At 31.0% G+C, this 18,526-nt stretch overlaps 1 long non-coding RNA gene across 2 annotated transcripts; it reads right to left on the reverse strand.

The window, feature by feature from the left end:
* Nucleotides 1-2,877: 2,877 nt before the first annotated feature.
* Nucleotides 2,878-4,312, reverse strand: LOC111399755. Of its 2 annotated transcripts, XR_002703795.1 has the most exons (3): nt 3,613-4,312; nt 3,421-3,490; nt 2,878-3,257 (listed from the first exon to the last, which is right to left on the reverse strand). It is a non-coding gene; the product is annotated as an uncharacterized LOC111399755 (long non-coding RNA). The 2 variants fall into 2 exon arrangements; XR_002703794.1 differs by having other exon boundaries at nt 3,421-4,312.
* Between the last annotated feature and the right edge of the window lie 14,214 nt (nt 4,313-18,526).

An 18,526-nucleotide genomic window follows, 5' to 3' on the forward strand; every position in this document is an offset into this window, starting at 1 on the left:
CAGGACAACAGCGGATGGGGGCTACTGGGCTTTAATGAGGGGATTAGCACAATTGAAAAAAAAAAAAAAAAAATTTTGGGCCTTTGGGGTTGAGCCCAAAACATTGGACTCCGCCCCTGACGGTCACTGTTCTTCCCCCTTCTCATTTTCCAGGTTTGAGTTTTCTGCATTTCTAGCTCCTTTTTTTTTTATATTTAATTTTTTGATTTCGAGCGAGTGAAGAAGATCCTATGGAGATTGGAAAGTATTACAAATGTTGATAAACATTTATAAAATTTGATGTTTTAGAAGTCTTAACTCGAGTCACTTGATGGATGAGACATATTACAATTTTTAATGCACAAATCAAATGAAATTTCGAGAGAGCTTTAGAATACCTAAAATAATTTATTTTTTATTTAATTTGGTATGATATATACTTGATGATATATTCTTATTTTTTCTTGTACTTTTATTCTCCCATAACGTATAATCTTTCCTTTGATTGTTATGTCTTTTACTTTCATTTCACCGCTTCTTATTCATATCTTCTTGCCTTCTTAACCTTTTCTGTAAAAGAGAGAGGGAATAAAAAAAGAGATCGATCAAAATCATAAACGAGCCTTGCATACTTTGACTGTTTTTCTCTCTTTTCCTTTTCGAGGTCTGATTTGTCTGCATTTCTAGCAGATTTTCTGTTTAATTTCTTTGATTTTGAGAGAGAGAAGATCTTATGAAATTTGGAACATATTACAAATTTTAATAACCAGTTACAAAGTTTGTTATTTTAGAAGTCTTGACTCGAGAGGCGTCCTTACAATTTTTAATAAAACAAAACAAATAAAATTTCAAGAGGGCTTTAGAATATCTAAAATATTTTCTTTTATTTAATTTGGTGTGATATCACGTATCTGACTATCTGTCCTTAAAATTCAAATTTCAAATTCCCTTTATACATTTGTCATGCATTGATTTAGAAATCAAAGGAATATTAAAAAAAATTCCAAAAATTAAGTTTACATTAACAATTGGGAACCCAAATCCCGTGAACTCGATGATATAGTCTAATTTTTCTTGTATTTTTATTCTTTCATGATGTATAATCTTTCCTTTAATTGTTATGTCTTTTACTTTCATTTTATCCCTTCTCACAAATCTTTCAAATTTAATTTTACATTAATAAACAGCAACCCAAATCTCACAAATCTTGAAAAAAAAAAAAAAGGGGTATCAATCCGTAAATTGTATTAGACAAATCTGGATGGATCACTATAAAATCAACACTAGCTTCATAATATAATCTTGTATAATTCAACCTAACAAACAATAATCTAAAGACCATTTTTGTAAATATGAACACAAATACCGTATAAATATCAGGATGTACCAATGATATAAAACGAGCGCTTAGGCACGAGGTGCGGTAAAAAGCTTTGCCTTGTCATTAGACGCAAATTACGCAGTCAAGTTGACCACTAAATGCACGCATAGATGCTCCTTATTATTATTTAAATTTTTCCCTTTTTTAAAAAATATTTTATTTAATATAATTTATTAAAAAAAATTTTAATTATTTTTTAAAAGACTTTTATTTGACTTTCAATTTCAAGTTTTTAAATGACTTTATTGCACAAAAGGAAAAAAATTACATTATCCGACAAAGATTTAGATAAGATTTAAGTTATGGTGCTATCTATATTATATAATTTTGATTCTGAGTCTTATCATTTTGTTTGGCTGGAAAATTCGAAAATCTATATGAAGTTCCAATAAATTTGTTAAGTAGATCTTGTCTAGTTAAAAGTTTAAAAAATGGTCTAACATAAAAATTGTATAATTGACTAATTATAGATATTATTAAGTAAATCATTTTATAATTTTATATATTTGATATGTATTAATTTAGTTATTAAATAATTTTTAGAATGATTAAATATTTAAAATCATAATAAAAATAAGTTTCATTTTCTTTTAAGGGTTAGGTTATGCCTAATCTTGCTTAGGTAAAGCTCGAAATTTAGTATCCACTTCTAGCCACAACTACAACAAAAACAACCTTTTGCAGCATTCAAAAATGTTTTTGAAGACATTTTGCAATGTTCGGCTACATGTTGCAAATTAGGATGTTGTCGTAAAGTGGAAGGATACGACGGCGTTTTTTTAAACATTGTAAAAAACTCTTTCACAATATTTTTTTAATATTGTCAATAACTTTTTGCAAACTTTTTTTGAATGTTGCTTATAACCTTTTGCAACATTTTTTTAAATATTACTCAACATTTGTTGAATGTTGCTAATAACCTTTTTGCAATGTTTTTTGAACATTGCTAATAACCTTTTTGCAACGTTTTTTGAACATTGCTAAAAATATTTTTGCAACGTCTTCTAAATGTTGCTAATAAACTTTTTGCAATGTTTTTCAAGTATTGCTGATAACATTTTAGCAATGTTTTTTAACCATTGCCGTATTTTTATTTTTTTTTACATGAATTTATTTTACTAATTCGTTTTTAAAGTACTTAGTATATTAAAGTTTAAAGTCAAAAATTAAATAAAAAGAAAAAGGGCTAAAGTTCAAACTAACTAACAATGAACATGAAATTACAAACATATTCATTCAATCCCAAAATTTTTGAGTTCAAAACAACATAAAATAAAAATAAATTACTGGATTAGTTAAAGTCCGACTATTGAAGAAACTTTTTTTCATGCAGATGAAGCATACTTCTTCTCACGAAGGATATATATTGCATACAAATAAGAAAAAAACTCACCATAAATTCCTTAAAATCTAAATTCTAGCAAGAAAATTAAATAGAAACGCATTAAACTGAAGTTCACAAAAATTTCGAATTGCTTCTACTTTTATTACTACTTTTATGAACAAAAGCAAAATGCAAAAAATTGACATTTTCAGCAAAAACTGTTCCATCCTCTCCGTCGCTAACTTAATCAAGTTCCTCAAAGAAGTTAGCAGCTCATTTATCAACCAATCCAACAGTGTTAACAGATATATTAAAAATTAGATTTGAGGTAGATCACTACTTGTTCATAACCTCTTCCACATATAATACAGAACAAGAAAATGAACAGTCACTACCTGCAAAAATTTGCAAAGAGAAAGTCCTAAGTGGCTTGTAATGAATAAATCTATTGTTGAACTCAGGACAAAAGGCCTCTGTACTTTGACAGCTTCCAGATCACAATTCTCTTTTAGCTAGCCCTTGTAAACTTGGCCGAGGGATGTTGTCATTATAATACATGAGCTTCACATACAACTATACAAGACAAATTTAGAGACAAAGTATTGAGAAGCTGTGAATGTAAAAATTAATGCACGTTTGCAGCAAATGATGTTAAATAAATGGCAGCCAAAAGTGAATGGTCATTAGACTAACAGTGGCTATAAGGGAGGGGGAAAGTTTAGAATAGATGTTATACCATTGTTGTCCAAACTCTTCTTCAGTAAGAGTCATAGCCACATCATCTAGAAATGATGGAAACTTCACCACTGATGATGCAAAAAGTTAGAAACAAAAGATCAGTTCAAGTGAAAATTAAAATCAGAAAACAAGAAAAGACCTTGCAAAAAAATGAAAAAATAACTTAATCCTTTTTTTGGGGTGATTGTACCTGCAAGACTTTAAAACTTAAACAACTTAGTCCGAATGAAATGGGGGCAATCACATGTATATGTCTGCAGAGGCAACAACCAGCTACCATTGAGACTATAGACACAATTTAAATGAAGTTGAAAAGGTAGGAACTCAAGAGCAAAATTTTCAATTGAAAAAGAAATCGATTGGTAAATTCCACAACTATATAATTAACCTTGCACCGACCAAAATCATGAGGAATTATATCATTATCCAACCCTTTAGTAGCCTTCAACATATAGAAAATTACCATGGCATCAACAATTGATACCAAACCATACTGAAAAAACAAAGATTTTACAAATACTAAAAGCTCTTGCTAAGAATGCAAAAATACCTTAGTCGAATCCAAATTTAAACGACTCGGTCTGAATGAAATGGGGGCAATGAACTGCATACGTCTACAAAGGCAACAACAAGCTACCATCGAGACTAAAGACACCATTAAACGAAGATGAAAAAGTAAGGAACTTAGAGCAAGATTTTAAATTAAAAAGAAAACGATAAATTGCAAATGAAAAAAGAAAATACCGTCAATATCACCAATCTCCTTTTCAACTTTCATAAGACATCCAAGATACATACCAAAAAAAGTAGACGCGAAGAGGTTGAGTGGTTTAGGTTTTATTGCCTTCGTGAGAGAGGAGAAACAAAGATGAGAAGAATGAAAGGTCTAGGGTTTGTACCAGAGAGCTGCTAGGGTTTATGATAAGTATGGGTAAGGTTATATGAATTTTCTTTTGGACAAAATTATTTCAGATTATTTGGAAAAATGAAATTTTAAGAGCCAACTAAAATATAAAGCATGAAGTGAAATTTTGGAGGGAGAATTGAAATGAAGGTGAAAATTGACTATTTAAAATTTTCTACAATTATACTTTTTATTTGTTACAATTGATTAAATTAATAATCAATTTAACGTGTCAATGAATATATCACCCACTATATGTATGAAGCTTGATCACAAGAACGTTAATTCGGAGCAGGCACAAAGATTTGCTCGCATGCACGCACAGAGATCGGAAGGAATGGGAGCTTTCAATCTGACTTTTTTTATTTAAAAAAAAAAATAAAAAATAAAAATATATATATATAATAAGGCCACCTTTTGAATTGGGCCTGAGACAACTCAAAACTAGGCCTGGGTTGATGAGAGGTGCAAGGTATCACCTTTTGCAACGTTTGATAAATATTGCGAACACGAAGAGAAACCTTTTTACAACGTTTGATAAATGTTACTGAATATTTCTCTTTTTGCAACCTTTGAATAACATTGCGAAAGAGAAACCTTTCGCAACGTAAAAAAATCGCAACACAAAATAAATATTGCGAAAATGTGAATAAACAAAATTCACTTAAAAATGTTGTCAAATCTTAATTATTAATACCAATGGCAACGTTCACCTATTAGAAATTGCAATGGACCATTTTAGCAACATTTTATTAATGAATGTTGCTATTTGCATATTGCAAAAAGACATTATTATTGTAGTGGATGTTTTACGTTTTTTAAAATCCTAGGATAAAATATTCATTTATTATTTTACTCAAAAGGTCTACAAATAGAAAATTAATCTATAATTTAGTAAATTATGAGTAAGAATTATTATAATTCAAAAAAAAATTATAAAAATTGAATTTTATAAAAGGTAAATGGAAATAATATGATAACAACCATAATTCACCGTTAACAAATGCGTATATCTCCATTTTCTTGTATTTTTTTTTCATGTTTTAACCTCTATTTATATCTTTTATTAATGAAATCATCATTTTCATTGATTTTCATCCAATTTCTCAATAAAAACATTTGTGAAGTGACAATTGACGAATACACGTTCCAGAAAAATATATTCCAATTAAAACCACCGCAAGTGTATTTGAGTTCAAATATCGTCCATCAGAGATTGATTTAATTCGATTTTAATTATTGCGATCTTAACCGACACAAAAATGATAAGATATGTTTGTTGTGATAAAATTATAACTAAAAAAAACTACGTAAACAGGTATGAATGAATTAACCAAAGTAATATTTTTGATTAATAAAAATTATGAATGAAAGAAGGAAGTTAATATTTTTGATTCGTGCGAACTAAGTGCTGCTCCTGTGCTAGTGACCTACATCAACAAAAGGATTTAGGATTGAAGGACAAAAGATATTTTTTTATATGAATTCTTGTCATTGTGCAAAATTTTCTTACTGTTGGATATTGGTAAAATAAATCGAGAATTGAAAATCGATTAAAGTGACTTCGTATCGATTTCGGTCAAATACTCAAAAGCTCGACTCAATTCGTTTAGGCAAAATTGTTTGCCACTTCGTCGCTTCGCGGCGCACAAACGGGGATCGACCTGCCCTGTCAGATAGCGGGGGTCGAGGGGGCAGCGCCCCCGAAAGAGAATTTTGATTTCTCTGCATGTATTGAAGGGTATATTTGGCATTTCGAAAACCAATATCAGATGAATGAGAAATTACGAAAAAGGATGAAAATTAGTGAATAGACATCTTTTCATAAATGTGCATTGTTTGGAAAGGGTGCATGGTTTGGCCTCAACCATTTCGTCCACACCCTTTCATGGTCTATAAATAGGACCCTTTGGGTGTCCTATTCCACAAAATTTGATATGTAAAACGTCTCTCATCCTCTTTTCTATCCAAAATCAAAATCATTTCATTTATTTTGATTTTCTTTCATTTCATCCTTGGAGTACATAAGCCTAAATTTGGTTCGTTGTACTTGTGTTTTGGAGTGCTAGAAACACAAGTGTAGTCGTTGTATCTTGAGAGTCGATTGTCGAAATCCGTAGGCACCGTTGCGGGGCAAATTCGACTTAAGGACAAAGAGTCCAACTCTTGCCTCGACTTTGTCACCATCATTATACTTATTTTGGCGTCACTATTCACAAAATTCATCCAACACTTATATTGAACAAAGGAATTGTCGGCGCAAATATTTTACAAAATAAAATAAATATTTTATTCCAACATTTTTCCTCACTTAGTTGAGCCTCTTGCTTTTTTATTCTTCTCTTACTCTCTTCATATTTATTAAGGTATTACACCGGTATAATCTGGGGCAGGGGAGATGCAGGGCATGACTGTTAGATCATGTACAGGAAGAAATAATTTGATGTTTAAAGTCGACTTTCTAAAAAAATAATAATAATAAATAAATAAAATTAGCTGTTTTTCCATCTAATATCCTTAATAAAAATCCTAATTACATAACATGACATTTAGTATTTATGTTAAAGTCCTATTTTTCTTTCCACGTGTAAGCAATATAAGTTCAGTGAATATTTCATATTTATTTTTATCTTTTCGAATTGAAAAGTGATATTCACACTGTTTTATCACTCCTAAACATTTGATTTCGTGTTACATATGTTTTCTACTCATTTTTATTTATCTTGATTTTTCAAAACTTCATATTTAGTTCACATAAAATAGACATAGCAAAAACTTAAAACTAACAAAGTAATCTTAGCCTCTTCTACCAGGTGTACCATGCAAATTGAAAGTATCTGATTCGACCATGAAATCATCTAGAGAGAGGGTGAATAGGTGAATCACGAGGAATTAAAATTACAAATTGAAAGCAACAAAAGTCATTTTGTAATTGTTCTAGATGTTTAGTAATTCAAATCAATTTTGTCCAATGTTGAATTGCCACAATCAATAATGTGGAAGCAACAAAGTAGTAAATAATACAAAATATGTTGATGGAAAAAATCCAATCTGGTAAAAACTCCGAGACCAAGCCAGTAATCTCCATTGCAGACAATATGAACTTACAATATGATTAAGCCTAGAAAATCCACTAGACTCACTTATATAATTCATGCAATCTCTAAGATCCGCTGAAACGTGCTTCATTCACACACATTCCCGATCTTCTGGAATCATCTATATTCTATGGATCACCAAGAATATCTTGTTTTTGTACTCACACATGCCTGTCAATCATTGAAATTGAAAAGGAAACTTAATTAATTGAGTCATGCTACACTTACAAAGTTAAGTTACAAAGTTGGGTCACAAAATAACATCTACACCAATCATTTCAAAAATAAATTTTTAAATCATTTCAAATCAGTGACCTACGATTTGTCAACACACCTGATATCTTCACTTTTATAAAGTTAATTTGTAAGAGTAGCTTTATTCTAATTAATTATAATAAAGTGCAACTGACTTTTTTGGTGACACAAAATCATTATGTGATGCGTACTATGCCCAAAAAGTGTGCATAATATAGTATATTATATTAAATCATTCAAATCGTTTAAAAATAAAAAGAAAATTACTTTATCTATCCATCAATCAAATCACGGCCAACTATGAGCAATATTTAAAAAAAAAAAAAAAAACCAAAGTTCACATGGCTAGAGCCTAGAGGAAAGGTTTTAAATCAATATTAACCTAATTAATTGTAAATTTAAGTATATATATATATATATATATATATATAATCCTATTCCATAAAAATTTTCGGGGCTTTACAAAATGGGCTCTATCGATGAAATTAGTAATTGAAGGAAAGGGAAAAACTGGTTATTTGACCGAAGACACAAAGAAGCACAAAGAAGCCTACAGACGCCACTTGATTACAAAGATGGAAATCAAAAAAGTCTATGGTCATGGCTTGGCTGGTAAATTCTATGCAGCCATCTATTGGAAAAAAGCATACATTTTCCTCCCAACCGCAAAGGACATTTGGGATACTGTCAGAGAAGTGTATTCGAACCATGTAAACACATCCTAGATTTTTGAAATTAAAACCCGATTGTGGCAAGCCAAACAGGGAGAAATGGAGGTTAGTGAGTATTAAAATGTTGAAGATTGAATCATTTGTATGACCTACATCCCCAACTGCTGACATATTCACCAAAGGACTACCCAGGCAAAGTTTTGATAATTTCGTCCACAAGTTGGAAATGGTCAATATTTACCATCCAACTTGAGGGAGAGTGTAGAAACCGTGTGTATTAGTGGATTGATTGGGTTGATACTTTATACTATATTTAGTTTAGTTCTTTCCTTACACTGGTAGTCGTTTAAATAAATTAGGAAGTTTCTCTTTCTTCTCCTAAATTAGAAGATTCTTTTCCTTTTCTTCTTCTCAACATTATACTATAAATAGGGCCGTATGTTTCGCTATAGAATATAAATAGAAGAACTTCCTTTCTTCAATGCCCAATCTTTTGAGTCAAAGAATATCAATTTCATAATCTAAAATTCAGATTTCGTGAAGTTTTTTTTTCCTGGATTTCTTTTATGCTTTTACAATCTGGTTAAGGCTTGAAGAATCCTCTAAAGTTGTATTTTTTGGAGTCTAAGTACCTCAAATTCAACGTGAGAGAGTAAATAATTCTTTTACTACAACATTTTTTCACGATTCAAGCTAATTTATAAAGTTTTCTTCTTCATTTTCATTGTTGTTGCAAAAAATTTCCCTATTGGCGGTTCAATTTTTTGTTGTTCAGACATTGATGAATATTTTCCAACAATGTGAATGTGTTAATCATTGAAGTGGAGGCCAAATCCATTATGGCTATAATCAAGATGATGATCAAGATTTTGTAAGACTTGATTAGTTTAATGGCACAAATTTCGCTCGATGGCAAGGAACAATCAAGTTTCTTATTATGGAGCATTGGCCATGAGCACCTACCACAGATTGATTCCTATTTATAATAAAATAAGATTAACAACTCTCCACTATTTTTGTTGCTAGTTTTTATCTAAAGATAAGATAACTATCATATAACAAACTATCAACTTTGCATTTTTAGGACTGTAATACTTAGCATGTTCTATCATGTTAGATCTTCTCATCTTACTTGCCTATCTTTCAATTTGCACTAATTGACCTCAAATCTTCTTGATCACTCAAACTCTTTCCATTGATGTTTGAATATTATAAGGATATCAACCTCATCACTCCAAGATTTATGAGACTCCTTATTAATTTTTTGATCATCAACCTTTTTTTTTGTTTCCAAGCTACATGATATTACTAAGATTCTTCGGCAAACTTTGCTAGACTAAAGGCATAGTTTAGATCGATGAAAAAATTGAGATTGCTATGCACATTGATTTGGGAAAGAAGTTACTGATATTTATCTTCATCTTTAAGAAAATATATCACTTGTTGTTGTAGTATGAACTCAAATTCTAGTGAAACTTGTGTATATGTATTTTATGTGCTTCCCATATTTCATGGGTTGTGTCTAAGCCAATAACGAGTTCGATGGTTTCTCCATAGTGTTTCCATGATCCACCTACAAAGAAGATCTGATTTTCGTCAATCAATAAACTTATTTATTAATTTTGATATGAATGTTTTTTTGGTGTTATTTGGACTTAGTGTGCCCTATTTGACCGGACAAGGTATTCATTTATGAGATGCCCAACCCGTTCTTGAACTCATTTGTTAATTTTGAGATAAAATTTCTTATTTTTGTAGTGGTGTTTGAATTTGGTGTGATGTATTTGATGGACGAGAATTATTGCGGATGACCACTTGGATCTTCACTTTTTGTAAGAACTAAGACTTGTTCACACCATAAAGGTAATTGATAGGTGATTTCGAATGTAATCAAGTTCCCAACATTTAGGATAGTGAAGGAGAAGAGTTGTGTGTGTCAAATGCTCACAATGGCCCTAATAACAAGAAGAAAATATGAAAAAGAAGCAAAAAATTGAATAAAATACTGTTTATATATTTATTGAATGATAACCAGGGGTCATGAGCACCTACGACACATTGAATCTTATTTATAATAAAATAAGATTAACAACTCTCCATTATTTTTGTTGCTAGTCTTATCTAAAGATAAGATAACTATCAAGTAACAAACTAAGAACTTTGCAATTTGCAGGAGTGTAATACTTAACTAATTCTGCCATGTTAGATCTTCTCATCTTATTGGACTATCTTTTGATTTGTTTTAATTGACCCCGAATCTTCTTGATCACTCAAACTCTCTCATTGATTTTCGAATATTGTGAGGATATCAACATCATCATTCCTAAAATTTTAGGTCTTCCTATGAGATAATCCTCCCAATGGTCACTGAACTTTGCCGAAGCCTCCCCAAGAGGTCACCGAACTTCTTAACATCCCTAAATAGTCACTGAACTTTGCTGAAGTCCCCCCAAGAAGTCATCGAACTTCAAAACGTCCCTAAATAATCACTGAACTTTGCAAAAAGTTTCTGAGAGGTCACTCAACTTTGCGAATTGGGGCCCATACATCACTAGTATAGTGACCTCCCAGGGACTTTTTACAAAGTTCAGTGACCACTTAGGGACGTTTTGAAGTTCGATGACCGCTTGGGGGACTTTGATAAAGTTCAGTGACTATTTAGGGACGTTTTGAAATTCAGTGACCTCTTGGGAGGACTTAGGCAAAGTTCGGTGACAATTGGGGGGATTATCTCATCTTCCTATCAATTTTTTGACCCTCATCCTTTTTTTGTTGCCAAGCTATAAGATATTGCTAACAGTTATTACTTGCAAAGACAGCTAACAAGTAACAAACTAACAACTTTGTATTTTATAGGACTGTAATACTTAACTGATATATCATGTTAGATCTTCTCATCTTATTGGATTATCTTATGATTTGCATTAATTGACGCCAAATCTTCTTGATCACTCAAACTTTTTCCATCGATTTTTGAGTATTGTGAGGTTATCAACCTCATCACTCCAAAATTTCTGGGTCTACCTATCAATTTTTTTATCCTCGTCCCTTTTTTTGTTGCCAAGCTCCAAGATATTGCTTACAGTTATTACTTCCAAAGATGACTACATTGGATCAGTCACTTGCCTCTTCAACTTTCAATGGCAGTTATGCTGCTACTGTTTCCCTAATAATACAAAATCGACATAAAAGTTCAATTAGATACCACCGGTAATTTGGTTTTGTTTGACTGTCTCCTCAACTAAGAATAATAAAATTTTTCTTATGATGTATTTTTTCTTCAAATTACTGATGTTTGCTCAAGATATATTTTTGTTTCTTATGACGTTATACTGTTATTTACTCTTTTATTAAGTTGGGTCGAACTTTAGCTTCCCGCAGCCTACATCGAAAAGAGAAACCTCAAAGCATTTTTGAACAAAGCAACAAATATGATTACCAACTTCTATTTTTGCATATGATGGACTAGTAGATGAGCAATTAAATTTTATTACTTTATATATTTTTATTCTACAGTAAGAATCAATTGATCACATCGGATTATTTAGGATGACGCATTCAACAACAAAATGATGGAACAACCAACTAGCTGAGTCGCTCTATATAACTTATAAAAATATTACTTATTTTAACAACCTTCTAGTATTGTATGACACAAAGAGATGGTGGAGTTGCAACAATCACAAGCTCAGCCAAAGGGTGATGCATCCGTCATGGATGAAATAGCCATATTTGTTCCAGCTCTCGGTAGGATTGCTGAAACAATTCTGGGATTGGACTTGCTTAATGCAAGACATGTATCAACACGTACACAGCTCCTTCTAGGTATATGGAAGAGTAGGAAATTCTTACACAACGACTTAATGAAAAGAATAACGCTATTACTGAGTTTACACAGTTTTAACTCAAACAACACACGTTACTTATCCAGAACCTTACTATTGGATATGAATCAGCATCCTCCTACTAGATCAACTAATGATCTCCATCAGTTGGTGTTGTAGTATTGTGATTATATTGCTGAAGTTACAAAGAAATACGAGAAGTAATCTTATTGTGGTTTAAGTATTGGACATTTATAATGATGTATTGACCATTATTACTTGTTATATATGCAATTACAATTATCCTTTTGTAGCTACTATTGTCAGTTTTTTTGTTAGGTTTTTTTATTGTTACTACAACTTCATTAATTTGAACTTTGTAGTTGTTGGAAGTCCAATTGACTAATATGGCAAAATATTCGTAAGACCAAAATGTTTGGCTGTTAAAAGTCTTTATTGACTTATTCAACATGTAGCAACTGGATTTTGGTCAGTTAATGTCTTTCTAAACAAATATTTGGTTGCTAGATGATTAAAGAACCTTTCAACCAATTCTTAGGAATCAACATAAAGGAAAATCTTCTACGGCAAATGTTTTGTAGTTAGATCCACTGGCGAACCCAAATGGGATCATGTGGGGTCAAGTGACCATAAAATTTTTTTGAATTTTTACCTTCAAACGTCCATAGTTGCCCTAAGAGATGTTTACCCTAAAGTAGTCCGTGTACCTCACGTTTCAATACACAACTCAAATAAATTCTCCTTCAATCTAATATTCAATTTCTATTCTTCAATCCAAATAAACCATTCCTGTCCAATATCCAATCCCGATTCTATATTCTTCAATTAGCTATGTAATTTTACAGTTCTATTTTTTTATGTTTGATGTATTGATTTCCCTCCTTTTACTTTTCTATATTATTATTCATGATGGAGTATTTGATTGTTTGATATCTTCAATATATGTCAATAATCATTAATCCACTTCGATTATAGGCAAACTATTCATAAACCCTCCTCGAAATTTAATTAATTCATTTTTCACTTACCTCTTGAAGATGAGAAATTTAAGAAATTGAGAACCTAAACTTGAACAATTGGCACATAAATCTTCCTTCTTTTTCCTTTTCTCTTCTTTTTCTTTTTTTTTCCTTTTTCCTTTTTCCCCCTTATTTCTTCTTATCCGTTTTTGTTCTCTGTCTTTGCTTTCGGTGTTTATCCCAAAATTCAGAATGGGGAATTTTCATAAATGTCACTAAATTTGAAAATACACACAAAAAAATTAATTTACAGCAAAATCTTCCAAAAATGTCACTTTTTTGCTACAAAATGTCCATATTACCCTTTATGACCTTTTAGGAGCATTTAATGGTTGATTTGAATGCCATTAATATTGTGATGTGACAATTTATTTGTATATTATAAATATTTGAGATGTGATTAATATATGGGTAATATTCATTTTGGTAAAAAAAGAAAAAAGAAATCGAAAAGTGAAAAAAAATACATAAATTCTCACTATTCACAAACCCTACCTTTTTAATTCATGCTCTTCATTCTATCATCAACAAGTGAAAGCTATTGGATTGATCATCCATTTTCAAAGGTTAGCTATTAGAAATTGTTTATATTTTCATCTTATAGTTTACTATTTGAAATGTTGCATACAGCATTATCATATTTATTTGAAATTTTTGAAACTCTTATTCATTGATTTATTTTATTTTTGAAGGCAAAATATACCAACATTCTCTAGAAAATGTGAAGGATTCCATATTTAATAAAATATTGAGTTATTCTTTATTTATTTTTGAGAAAATATTGTGATGTTGTAATTGAGAATTAATTATCACCATTAATGTTTTCAATAATTTCTTTCAAAGAATCAAATACATGTTTTTTAAGTTTCCTCAAAAATTACGACAGTTCAACTGTTGAGTAGTATCTTCGAAACCATCGAGTTAGACATTTGAACTATCGAACTCGACATTTACAAACTGTCGGGATAGACATTTTAACAATCGACTTCGACACTTGAAAGCTGTTGATATTCTTTCTCTTTTTGGTACTACATGGATCTAAATATTCGCATGCTCCAATTTGATCCTATTAAATGTCGATATATGGAACGTGCAAAATTCTTACCTTTGAAGTCTCAACATTTCAGGTATGAATCGTCATTTAAGATTCATCGTGTCGTATTAGGAAAGTTTGTTCACATGGATGATGAATGAAAGTGTAGATAGGACAAAACCAGTTCCATTTTGGAACTGAGAAGTATTATTGTAGCTGAACTTGTGTTACAATTGAAGGACAAACTTGGTATTGCTGAGTCCCACGTTGAAATTGAATTGAAGTTCAAAAGCTCGAACTTGAATAAACCTGTGGCAAAAATACGCAACAATGAAAACTTACATTGGCACATATCTGTTCATAAGAAAACTGCACTCTATGTTACTATTTTGAAAATTGAGCTCTCGAGTGTTGACATGGGAAGGGATGCAAACTGTGCAGGGAGTTTGTTCGCTGATGCGGATGTGCCCAAAACGTACAACATGATGAGCTCAGTCATCAACACATTATGTTGAAGAATAATGTACCCGAACCTCTAATTGTTGATATCGAGGCTGAAGCATTAAATGAAAACTTAGACATACACAACTCAAATAAATTCTCCTTCAATCTAATATTCAATTTCTATTCTTCAATCCAAATAAACCATTCCTGTCCAATATCCAATCCCGATTCTATATTCTTCAATTAGCTATGTAATTTTACAGTTCTATTTTTTTATGTTTGATGTATTGATTTCCCTCCTTTTACTTTTCTATATTATTATTCATGATGGAGTATTTGATTGTTTGATATCTTCAATATATGTCAATAATCATTAATCCACTTCGATTATAGGCAAACTATTCATAAACCCTCCTCGAAATTTAATTAATTCATTTTTCACTTACCTCTTGAAGATGAGAAATTTAAGAAATTGAGAACCTAAACTTGAACAATTGGCACATAAATCTTCCTTCTTTTTCCTTTTCTCTTCTTTTTCTTTTTTTTTCCTTTTTCCTTTTTCCCCCTTATTTCTTCTTATCCGTTTTTGTTCTCTGTCTTTGCTTTCGGTGTTTATCCCAAAATTCAGAATGGGGAATTTTCATAAATGTCACTAAATTTGAAAATACACACAAAAAAATTAATTTACAGCAAAATCTTCCAAAAATGTCACTTTTTTGCTACAAAATGTCCATATTACCCTTTATGACCTTTTAGGAGCATTTAATGGTTGATTTGAATGCCATTAATATTGTGATGTGACAATTTATTTGTATATTATAAATATTTGAGATGTGATTAATATATGGGTAATATTCATTTTGGTAAAAAAAGAAAAAAGAAATCGAAAAGTGAAAAAAAATACATAAATTCTCACTATTCACAAACCCTACCTTTTTAATTCATGCTCTTCATTCTATCATCAACAAGTGAAAGCTATTGGATTGATCATCCATTTTCAAAGGTTAGCTATTAGAAATTGTTTATATTTTCATCTTATAGTTTACTATTTGAAATGTTGCATACAGCATTATCATATTTATTTGAAATTTTTGAAACTCTTATTCATTGATTTATTTTATTTTTGAAGGCAAAATATACCAACATTCTCTAGAAAATGTGAAGGATTCCATATTTAATAAAATATTGAGTTATTCTTTATTTATTTTTGAGAAAATATTGTGATGTTGTAATTGAGAATTAATTATCACCATTAATGTTTTCAATAATTTCTTTCAAAGAATCAAATACATGTTTTTTAAGTTTCCTCAAAAATTACGACAGTTCAACTGTTGAGTAGTATCTTCGAAACCATCGAGTTAGACATTTGAACTATCGAACTCGACATTTACAAACTGTCGGGATAGACATTTTAACAATCGACTTCGACACTTGAAAGCTGTTGATATTCTTTCTCTTTTTGGTACTACATGGATCTAAATATTCGCATGCTCCAATTTGATCCTATTAAATGTCGATATATGGAACGTGCAAAATTCTTACCTTTGAAGTCTCAACATTTCAGGTATGAATCGTCATTTAAGATTCATCGTGTCGTATTAGGAAAGTTTGTTCACATGGATGATGAATGAAAGTGTAGATAGGACAAAACCAGTTCCATTTTGGAACTGAGAAGTATTATTGTAGCTGAACTTGTGTTACAATTGAAGGACAAACTTGGTATTGCTGAGTCCCACGTTGAAATTGAATTGAAGTTCAAAAGCTCGAACTTGAATAAACCTGTGGCAAAAATACGCAACAATGAAAACTTACATTGGCACATATCTGTTCATAAGAAAACTGCACTCTATGTTACTATTTTGAAAATTGAGCTCTCGAGTGTTGACATGGGAAGGGATGCAAACTGTGCAGGGAGTTTGTTCGCTGATGCGGATGTGCCCAAAACGTACAACATGATGAGCTCAGTCATCAGCACATTATGTTGAAGAATAATGTACCCGAACCTCTAATTGTTGATATCGAGGCTGAAGCATTAAATGAAAACTTAGATAGCTCGTTACATGGTACAGAGAATGCTAATATTACTGACATTGACGAACAAAGGTCATCACATTCCATAACTTCAGGCAGATATTACACTTATTTGGGATTCTAAATGATATTATTTTATTATTCTTTGAACGGATAGTACCTAATTTGCTATTTATTGCTTTTATTATGAAAAGTTTATGTTTCAAAGAAGAATTGGAAGAAAGAACGGAAAACAAAATTAATTTGGGATCCTAAATGATGTTATTTTGTTATTCTTTGAACGGATAGTACCTAATTTACTATTTATTGCTTTTATTAGGAAAAGTTTATGTTTCTAAGAAAAATTGGAAGAAAGAACGGAAAATGGGTAAAATGATGCAAATCCAAAGTATGGAAACCAAAGTATAAATATCCAACGTTTGATTTGGACTACAAAAGATACTTTAAAGATTGATAGAAGTCAATTTAATGCAAATTAGAGTAAAAAAGGAAAGGACTATGATCAGAATATTACCAGAAATTGATTTTCAATCACATAAGATATCTTCCAAATTTTTGGTCAATTTGAAACCCCTTTTTTTGATAGAAAACTTTCGAATTGGAAAAATTGTATCTCTTGAAGAATTGAAACTCTTTGAACTATATTTTTAATATACTTTGAATCACCTGAATCGGATACTGTAAGAAAAAGTTATGATCAAAATATTGAAGGCTGTGCAGAGACAAAATCATACGCACATGAAGGTAACTTTCTTTATTGAAGTTCAATTACATCAAGATTTTGAAGAATTCAACTTTGGACTTGAAGATCAACATCTTTTGTATTCTTTTATGATCCGGGTGATATTTTTCTATTATTCTTCTTGTAATTTATATTTTAATATGTTATGCTAGTTTTTCATTGTATTTGATGAATGATAAAACATATTATTTGTTTATTTTAGTTCAAGACAATTAATTTAGTATTTCATGATTTTTTTCTTGATTGGTTTTGCATTCTTATTGAACTATTTAATTGCTTGATCATCAATTACATGGTAAGTTGCTTGTTGTAGTGTATGAATACTCACAATAAATCTAAAACGCAATAAAATTAACACATGGATAATAGGTATTAGGAATAATATCTATGGCATGTGAAATAATGTGTGATAAATCCAGTAAATCAATTCACGCTTTTCATATGAATTCAGGCTATGAATAGGATCGGGTCGTGTTAAACATTGGTTTAATATATCTTGAAAAAGGGACGAATATGTTTTAAGGAAACTATACTCTTTGGATGCCAATGCGTTTAATTTCTTGTTTCATCTGATTCTCCGATTGACTCTTGGGCTTAGGATTGAATCCGGCTAGGGCGCCCTAAACTTTAAGCACAAATGGCAAAGGGACGAATATGTTTTAAGGAAACTGTACTCTTTGGATGCCAATGCGTTTAATTTCTTGTTTCATCTGATTCTCCGATTAACTCTTGGGCTTAGGATTGAATTTGGCTAGGGCGCCCTCGTAAGGCATTATAACAAAAACATCATTTGCTGCTATCGAAACCATTCACCATCACCATCTATCGCCTATTTCTATTCAAACCTACTACCATATCAACAATCAACCTAATCCACAACCACTAGCTGCCAACCAATCTCCTCTTTATTGCTCCATTGTAAATTGCCTGTCATCGTTAATGTCGATTGTAGCATATGCAACTTCTGTATCCTTCCCAAAATGGCGAAAAAACTATTCCTCCTAGCATATACCAACAACTTCCGTTCAGACTACCATACGCCATCGCATTCTCCTACTACCA

Source organism: Olea europaea, chromosome 9 (genome assembly GCF_002742605.1).
Source record: "Olea europaea var. sylvestris chromosome 9, O_europaea_v1, whole genome shotgun sequence".
Lineage (NCBI taxonomy): Eukaryota > Viridiplantae > Streptophyta > Magnoliopsida > Lamiales > Oleaceae > Olea > Olea europaea.